This window comes from Phyllostomus hastatus, unplaced genomic scaffold (genome assembly GCF_019186645.2).
Source record: "Phyllostomus hastatus isolate PE091 unplaced genomic scaffold, TTU_PhHast_1.1 phas_scaffold_142, whole genome shotgun sequence".
Lineage (NCBI taxonomy): Eukaryota > Metazoa > Chordata > Mammalia > Chiroptera > Phyllostomidae > Phyllostomus > Phyllostomus hastatus.
In genome coordinates, this window is record NW_025334010.1 from 647,128 (window position 1) to 656,703 (window position 9,576).

Sequence of the window (9,576 nt, forward strand, 5' to 3'; positions counted from 1 at the left end):
TCTACAATGACTGTGTAGGTGGAAGCTGAAGTTGCTCCTTCCCAGAACAGATTGAATGTACACCTATGTTTAGAGCAAATACCCCAGAGAGACACTGAGAGTCAGTTGAACAGCTTCTGCACACTAGGCAAGAGAGAGGGACAGCGTACAGAAGGTCGGGGAACCTGAAAACTGGGAACCATCATCTGAGCCTTCAGCCGGTCACAATCATGTTGCTGGTGGAGGGGCTCACCTTGATGCTGAGGGCTGCTGACTCATGAGGGGGTGGATGCTGAAGGCTGGGGTGGCAGTGGCAATTTCTGAAAATAAGACATTGTCATTTGCTGCATCGATGGACTCTTCTTTTTGCGGTTTCTCTGTAGTGTGCAGTGCTGGTCGATAGCATGTACCCACAGAACTTCTTTCAAAATTGGCATCAATCCTCTTGAACCCTGCTGCTGCTTCATCAATGAAGTTATGTCATTTTCTAAATCTTTTGTTGTTACTTCTATGGTCTTCACAGCATCTTGTGCAGGAGTGGACCCCATCTGAAGAAATCACTCTCTTTGCTCATCCAGAAGAAGCAACCCCTCATCCATTAAAGCTCTATCATGAGATTGAAGCAAATAGTGACATCTTCAGGCTCCACTTCTAATTCTAGTGCCCTTTTTATTTCCACCACATCTCCAGTGACTTACTGCACTGAGGTCTTGAACTGCTCACAGCCTGCTTGAGGGTTGAACTCAACTTCTTTCACACCCCTGTTAATGTTGATACTTTAACTGCTTCTGATGAGTCACAAATGTTCTGAATGGCATCTAGAATGATGAATCCTTTCAGAAGGTTTGTAATTTGCCCAAATCCATCAGAGGAATCACTATCAATGGCAGATATAGCCTTGCAAAATGTATTTCTTAATAAGACTGGAAAGTCAAAATCACTCCTCGATCTAAGAGCTGAAGAATGGATGTGGTGTTAGCAGGCATGAAAACAACATCTTCATCAGAGCTCTTGGGCCACCAGCTGCATTGTCAATGAGCAGTAATATTTTGGAAGAAATCTTTTTTTGAGCAGTAAGGCTCATCAGTGGGCTTAAAATTTTCAGTAAACCATGGTGTAGACAGATGTGCTGTCATCCAGGCTGTGTTGTTGCATGTACACAGTGCCGGCAGAGTCGATATATAATTCTGAAGGGTGCTGGGATGTCCAGAAAGGGAAATGAGCATTGGCTTCTACTTAAAGTCACCAACTGCATTAGCTCCCAACAAGAGAGTCAGCCTGTCCTCCAAAGCTTTGAAGCCCGGCATTGACTTCTCTCTCACAACGTAAGTGGGAGACGGCCTCTTCTTCTAAAATAAAGCTGTTTCCTTTACATTGGAAATCTGTTTAGTGTAGCCACCTGCATTATTTATCTTGGCTGGATCTTGTGGATCACTTCCTGTGACCTCTTTATCAGCACTTGCTACTGCATTGTGTGCTTCTGTGTTGTGGAGATGGCTTCTTTCGCTAACCCCCGTGAGCCCACTTGTGCTTCAGACTTTTCTTCTGCAGCTCCCTCACCTCTCCCAGCCTTCATAGAATTGACGAGAGTTAGAACTTTGCCCTGGATTAGGTTTTGGCTTAAGGGACTGTTGTGGCTGGTTTGATCTTCTATGCAGACCACTGAGACCTTCTCCACACCAGCAATAAGGCTGTTTTGCTTTCTTGTCATTTGTGTCTTCACTGGAGTAGCACTTTTAATTTCCATCATGGCCTTTTCTTCTCATTAACAGCTTGAGTAATTGTTTGATGCAAGAGGTCTCGCTTTCAGCCCGTCTCAGCTTTTAGCACGCCTTCCTCACTAAGCTTACTCATTTCCAGCTTTTGGTTTCAAGTGAGAGACACCTGACTTTTCACTTGAACACCAAGAGACCTTGTAGGGTTGCTAATTGGTCTAATTTCAATATTGTTGTGTCTCAGGGACTAGGGAGGTACAAGGAGGAAGGGAGGGAGGGAGGAAACAAGGGAAGGAAGGAGGGAAAGATGGATGGATGGATGGGTGGGTGGCTAGATGGATAGATGTGAGGGAACAGCTGGTCCACAGAGCAGTCGGAACACACACAATATTGATTAAGTTTGCTGTCTTATGTGGGCATGATTCATGGTGCCCTAAAGATAACAGATCACAGACCATGATAGCAAATATAATAATAATAATAAACTGGAAATACTGTGAGGATTACCAAAATGTGACCCAGAGACACAAGATGAGCAAAGGCAGTTATAAAAATAGCGCCGATGACTTGTTCAATGCAGGGTTGCCCCAGTCCTTCAATGGGAAAGAAATGCAGTGTCTGCAAAGCAGAGTACAGTGAAGCACAATCAAATGAGGTTTGTCTGTACACAATAATTACGCCACCGGAAGAATTTGGTTAGGTTGTGGTGGCTGTGGCTACTGGTCCCTGGATGCCACCAACAAAATTAATTGCACACTGGACACTCTTCTCGTCGTCGGCTTGGGACTCAGCTCCCCAGTGGCCTTGACTGACGACACTCTAGCCACAGGGGTGGGGGTAAGAAATATATGTATTCGGCATTTTTAGCTGGCGTGCTGTGACGAAGGACCTTATTTCCTACTCAGACTCAATATTGGAGCAGGGCCCCAAACAGAATCAGGATCCAAATGCTGAGTAGCCAGAAAGAGAAAAGAAAAAAAAAAAAGAGAGAGCGAGAAAGAAGACTGTAAGTCCCCCGCGTCTGTTTAAAATTCCACAGAACTAAGAGTTGAGAGCAGAGAGTCTGTCAAGTGTAGTCAGATTTTCACTCTTCACACATAGGTTTTAACCGTGAGTAAGGCCGTTGTTCCTATAGGTTCATCCTAGATCCCCAAAGATGTGTTGAGAACTAAGGTGCTATTTTCAGGGAACCCACCTCCCCCAAATGTTTTACTGTTATAAAAATAATCTCTGAGCTATAGTTCATTAAAAGAAAAACATTGTTTATGCTTTAGTCTCTTAAACATCAATCGTATCATAAATCCTAACAAAGTTGATAGAAAATCAGTTAGTCTGGCTGATCTGTGGATCGTGCCCTGTCCAGTCTCTTTCCCTTTACTTGAAAAGCACTTTGTTTTCATGTGAAACTAAATGTAATGACCTCCTTTTACCTTTCGTGTTCATGATTTCCCCTCCATCCTGGGTTCTTCTCTACTGCATAAACATTCTCCAGTATTTCACTGTTGTACAGAATAAACTGTTATCTTGGCCCTTTAACCCTCCAGGTACCTGTTTCTTGGCTTCCTTACCACGAAAAACCCATTGCCAGCATTTTGAATCTGAGTTGTCCCAAATCCCGAATCCCTCCTGCCCTGTTCTCCTCAACCTGCCCCAGGTGGGGCCCGGCTCTGCCACACCCGCCCTGATGAGATCACCCACAGCCTCCACTAGCTCGGGTCCCCAAGGTGCCCGCAGTCCTCACTCCCGGGACTTCCTCGTGCGCACTTGGTGACAGGGCACTGCTGTCATCTCCCTCGCCTCTGCCTCTAACAACTGTTTCCTCCTGCGCCTTCTGTGACACTGGGAAGAATGTGGGCTTTCCCTTCTCTCAGGGGCTGGTCCTCCCCCACCCCACTGCTGGCTCCAAAGTGCTGGCCTGCAGCGTTCTCAGTGTGCTGCTGCTGCTGCTGCTTCTCAGGGCGCTGAAGGCCCCCTAAACCTGGAATGTCAGCCCTCTTGTGACCAGTTCTGCATTTCCACGGTCAGACACCCGGGCTCTGGACCCCTCTGTCAAAGTGCCTGTCTAGTGTCTCCTCCTGACCCTGTGCCCTGAACTGCCACAGTGTAGACTCGTGTTTCCAACTGTGTCTCTGACCCTGTCTCCCTGTCACACTCTCACGCCCGCTGTCTCAGCTAAAGCGGGAAAACTCCGAGGGTTCCAGGCAAGAGCCGCGGTACCATCCTTCCTCTCTCTTCCATGTCCCTGTCACGTCCAGTTCGTCAGCTAAGACTACTGCTCCCCACCCCACCCCACAGCTTTGGAGGGTCCTATGTCCTCAAAATAATCAGCATTGTCTCTTCCTTTTCTGTTTGCATGGTTTTCTTATTGCATTGCATTAACAAGGACCTCTGAGGATCCTTCTCGTGTTCTTGAACTTACTGTGAATGCTCCCAATTTTTTCCCACTGAGTGTAAGGCTTGCTGAGGGCTTCTGGTAGATGTACCATTTGTTATAGGACATTTCTTTCTACTTCTCTGGGCTGCAATTGTTTAGTTAGAACTGGGTTTTGGAATTTTCAAGTTATTTTTTTTCGGCATGGCCATAAAATTTCTCTCTTGTCCTTAATCTGTGCACTTCGTGAACATGTGGATAAACTAGAGTTGCATTTTGCATTCCTGAGATTTAGCTGTTCCCACCGTCCACATCCCCTGCACCTGGAGAGCTCCCGTGGACACTGCTGCTCTGCACGCCCTCGCATGGGGCAGGTGCTTGGCTTCCTTTCACCTGTGACCCCATCTCCCTGGATCTTTCAGGGGGAGCTGCCTCCTGGATTTCCAGCCCTGTGAGAGTTTTAGAAGTGAGCTTGTCTGTCTAGTAACTCACAGCCAGGGGTTGAAGAGGCTGGAGCCTGTGCTTAGTTCGCCCTCTTGAGGACAGACAGGGAAGGACTGGAGCTACCTAGGTTGGTGACTGAAGAGATTTGGGGACCATCCTGACTGAGAGGAAGGCCGTTGGTCTGGAATGTAATGACAATTAGCAGGGACGGGGGATGTGATCCTCGAGAGGAAAGAAGAACCCCTCACACATTAATGCTGGCTGAGGTTCAAGTAAGGTGAGAGAAGGCACAGGTGCGGGAAGAAGGAAGACAGAGCCCCTAAAATGTCAAGGCCTAGAAAATGCAACCAGAAGCTGATTATAGCCTTTGAAAGTTTCCATCATCGTCCCCACAAAAGGATTTGCTGAAAGCATTCTCTGTGCTGAGAGAAAGTGCTGATTTTACTATGTGAAGGGGGTGGGGAGGAAACCCTAGGAAAGTTCCCTTTCATCCAGTCTGACCACCTCTATGACCACAATTTCCACGAAGCCAGTTACAAGGCAGGAAGCATGGAGGACAGATTAAAGTCACACTGAAACTTCCTTCTAGATTGATGGGAGAACTTCTTTGAATTTCATGAAGTTTCATAGGCCTCTATCGGATATTCAGTGGGGGTAGGAGTTGGGGAATCCATAACCAGTCTTGTGTGTCTTTCTGGAGTCCGCTAACACCTATGGAATCCTCTGCTGTGCCAGGCTCTGGGACACGTGTTGCAGGGAAAGCTCTGAGAAATGCAGACGTCAGCCCTGCCTCCGTGAAACGTGCAGCCTAGTGAGGGCAGGGAGCAGTGAACCAGCGTTAACTGCAGACATGATGAGACGTATTACCGTATTTTGCCGTGTATAATGAGCACGTTTTTACTCAAATTCTTAAGGGAAATATAAAGATGCACATTATATATGGATAGAACTAATTCTGAATCTATATAAATGTTTTTAATTGTTTTATTTATGCTCATATGTTAAAAGTGTAACTCTAGAAAGCAATGACGATACCCGTACGCAAAATAAAACCCTGGAATGTGATCATTGGTTTTGTTTCTAAATATAAATAGAAAATTCAGTTAAAAACTAAAAGTTAAAATGTGTTAGTTGGACTTTTCTGATGAGAAGTAAAAGAAATTCAACTGGAACTGGTTGATGCAAAAGGAAGCGATTTATTGATTCAGGAAAGAAAAAAGTCTGGGAGTGGACCCGGAGTTGAGGGCACTACTAGGTCTCGATGACTGAGCAATATTCTTAGGAATAGAGATTTTTGTCTTTGGTTTGCCATAGCTTTCCAAGATAATGATACTATAAGGCAGCTCTTGCCTTAGATGGCTTGTAGAAAACATGGTCTGAGAAAAAACAAAAACCCACTCTTTCCCCACCTTTTTGAGAACAGTTGATGGTCAGGAGCTGCAGGTGTTCTCAGTGGCCACAAGGGGGAGAGAAGGAACGACATGGGTGACCCCAGACTCAGTGTCTGAGGTCCCTTTGAGATAGACACGCCCTGCGTGGCCCACATGGAAGACGGTGTCCTCTGTGAGCGGTTCCCATCTTACGGGTCCAGCCTGGGTTTCCCTCACTGGTGCTCACAGCACCCTGGGCTCCAGTCTCTGCAGGCCTGGGAGAGCCCTGAAGGCCTTGCCAAGTGCTACCGTTTGTTTGTGATCGTTGTGGGTGTCCTTGCACGGGTGCCTTCTTCTTGGGCAGCTGTGCCGGGTTTGGGTTTCCGGACCTGCGCTGAGTTTTGTTATTTCACCGCCAGAGTTTCCCTCGGGCTGTTAAGGGACAGGGAGCAAGACAGGAGCCGAGGTGGAGTGGCTTTTTGCTTTGTTTAATTCTCCCTTTTCCCTGCGATCCTCGGTAAAAAGGACTGGCCCTCTTCAGGATATTCTCCTTGACAGGCAAATAAATCCAGGCAGTTTTCATGAATCTGTTGGAAGAGTAGCAAAAACTCTTTTTTAAAGCTGTGTGTGTCTAACTGGACGTTGGCTTCGAGCGTCATCCCCTTGGTGTGGGCACTGGCCACCGGCAGTGGTGACCAGGGGACTGTGCCTTCAGGGTGGGCTCCCGGCCGCTCCCAAGGTCAGGACTCCTCTCTCTCCATCTGTGGGTGCTGCTCGCACACTCAGCTCCTCTGTCTTCTAGGCCTCCGGCTGGGCGGGTGCTTTGGGATGTCGATTCTAATTGTTTTCTCACCCCCCCAGTTTCTCATCTCAACCTCACATTTTTAAATAGCGCTCTCTCCTTTCATCATCTTTAGGAACTTAGGGGTAATACATATAGTTTTTATGAATGAAGCTTATTTTTTCCACTGCTTTCCTGAACACAAGGTGAGTCATCCAGAGAGTTAGGAGGACATAATGCAGCTCTTTTGTAAGTTGAGTGTGGGCACAGACTCCCTTCCCGCACACGCGGGAAGCACTCCGGCCTGTAAGAGAAGGTAGTGGACGCTTCATTCCCATAGCACCAAGCACCTGGTGACCGGGACAAGGGCAAGAAAAGAGAATTCTGAGAGGGTGGGACGCCACCACCTCCCTGCGAGAAGACAGAGAAGCAGCTGCCTTCCTTGAGACACCCGGCCCGTCTGAGCCCGCGGACTGGGGGTGGGCGCAGCAGAGAGGACAGCGGAGGGCACGCCTGCGGCACTGTCCATGTGCAGTGGGCACAGCGGACACGCAGAGAGCGCAGGGTTCTGGTGAAGACAGCCAAGGAGGCGAAGGGGCTCTAGACGGTGAATTAAGAGTCCTAGAGGCTGACAAATGACGTTGATTTGAAGGGAAAGTATGTCTGTGGGAGATGACTTTGGTTGGAGCTGTTAATTGTTAGAGGAGAGACATTGTGTTAGAGATGTAGTACCAACAGGGCCCAAGAAATTTCAGGGCCTGAAAGTCTGGTTAGATACTTGATTGTTTCCCGAAAGTGCAGCAGAAACTCCTGCAAATAGCTTGTGGTGTTCTCGGAGCTGGCTACCTGGAAATGGGGGAGAGAGAGTTAATAGAAAACTTACCTCCCTCAGGTAGCCCGTGTTCAGATGACGAGAGTAGGACGGTTATGATCACCCTGCAGTTTCTGGCACAAGGAAGCGTTTCCCTGAGGAGGGAGAAGTGGCAGAGGCCTTTGAAAGGCAGCAAACAGGCCCAGCAGTGGGTAGCCCTCGGCTAGTCTTCTCCCGTGTTGTACCGTGTCAGCGGGCGTGTGTGAGCTCAGTGAACTCCCGCAGCCACAGCGGTGGGCGGCCGAGGGGCTGGGCAGCCAGCCGTAAACAGACAGACCCGGTCCCTGCCCTCACGAAGGGTGCATGTGGCGAGATGAAGACATCAAGTGACCAATGTAAAGATGGGCGTGTCAGGGAAATTCATGGGAGTGTGTGGCTTGGGGCCTGGATGGAGCAAATGGCCTTAGGTCATGACCTGAAGTATGAGAAGAAAACCTTAAAAGGACTGATACACGAATCCCACTTTGTACTGAGGGTACCATCCCTTCCCCCAAGGCCCCCGCTGGGCCGCAGCGCCTGAGTGTAAACTGGGAAAGGCCTGACTTGCAGCCTGGCCAGGGAGAGGGGGAAAGGGCCGGACAGCGCCCCCTCCTGGCCCTTGGATTCGGTACCTCCCTGTGGGGCCCAAATGGCACCTGCACATGGTGTCCCTCCCCCACAGGACAGGACTTTATCTTATTAAATGCAGCACTGAACAGTGCTGACCATTTTAGTGCTATTTAGCTACTGGATAACATTCACATTTCAAAAGGGTTTCAGACCATTCCAATGTAAGGTCAGCTTGAAGGTCATTGAAAACTTAACAGGGGGGTGGAAAGTGTTCTGATTTCCTGTGGTATATACAAATTACTATTAAGGTTCTGCACATCTGAGCCTGTAACTATAAAAGAGGACATGTGTTCAGGTCCCCTGTTGCTGTTGGTGGTTGTTTCTCCAGGGAGGGAGCCCCGCACCAGGGAGTTCTTCCCTGTGATGCCAAGGGCAGGTCGGACGGGGCAGGACGCAGGCATCACGGCTGCAGGAGAGGGAGCAGGGGACAGTGGCCGGGACGAGTCTGGAGAAACACACAGGGACCCAGTCAGGGAAGAGCTGTTTACTGGTCAGGGGGGTTGAAGGTGTGAAGGTCATGAAACTTATTTTGCTGAAAAATTATCCCAGTAGAATGTGGCGGAAAACATATGGAGTAAAAATACAATTTGCAATAGCAGGGAAGAGCTCATAAGAAAAACAAGAGAAATTTGCCCAAACCTCTTCCCTCTTCACCTCCCCCACTCCTGGTACCACACTCCCTAACAGGCTATTTAAAAACTTGAAAAGAATTTGTTCCTAGTTTTTAAAGCTATAACCAATACAATTGTGCCTTTAACTTTTTAGTTATTGCACACCTGCCAAGCATGTGGGCAAGCTGAGTAATGAGCCCACGTTTCCTGCACCTAGGCTCCCTGAGTGCCAGCACCCGGCAGTCTCACCACACTCCCCTGGTCCCTCCCTGTGCATCCCGTGGAAAGGGCAGACTGCTCCCTTCCCGGCCCCGGGGAGCACTGCCGGGAGCCGGTGGCAGTGAGGCGGCACCCAGGCTTTGGGATGCGGGGCAGTGGGTGCCCTGGCCTTACCTTCAGGCCGGGACAGGCCACAGCTTCAGGCAGCGAGACTTCTGCGTTGTGTCCATTTAGGACGTAGAGCCCAGTACTCACCCAGGACTCACCGCTGCCTGGGAGGAGCCACAGGAGAGGCTGAGATGCACTGTGAGTGTGCCTCAGTTCCCTCTCAGTGTTGCCAGTAGTTTTACAATGTGATTCCCCCAAACACATACATACATCCTTCAAGAACCGACTGTGACTCCTCTTGGGGCCCTGCCTCAGCAACTCCACTCGGTGGTCTTTTCCTGCACTGTGCTGACCCTGTGCTGGCAGGTTTTCTGGGAGAACTCCCAGCCATCTGGGGCCTACAGCCCGTGTTCTAGGAACCAGGAGCACGTCTCAGGTTGGCCTGTCTGGTGCCCTCCCGCACCGTGTGGCTCTGCTCTCCCACCACCGCTGGGGAGG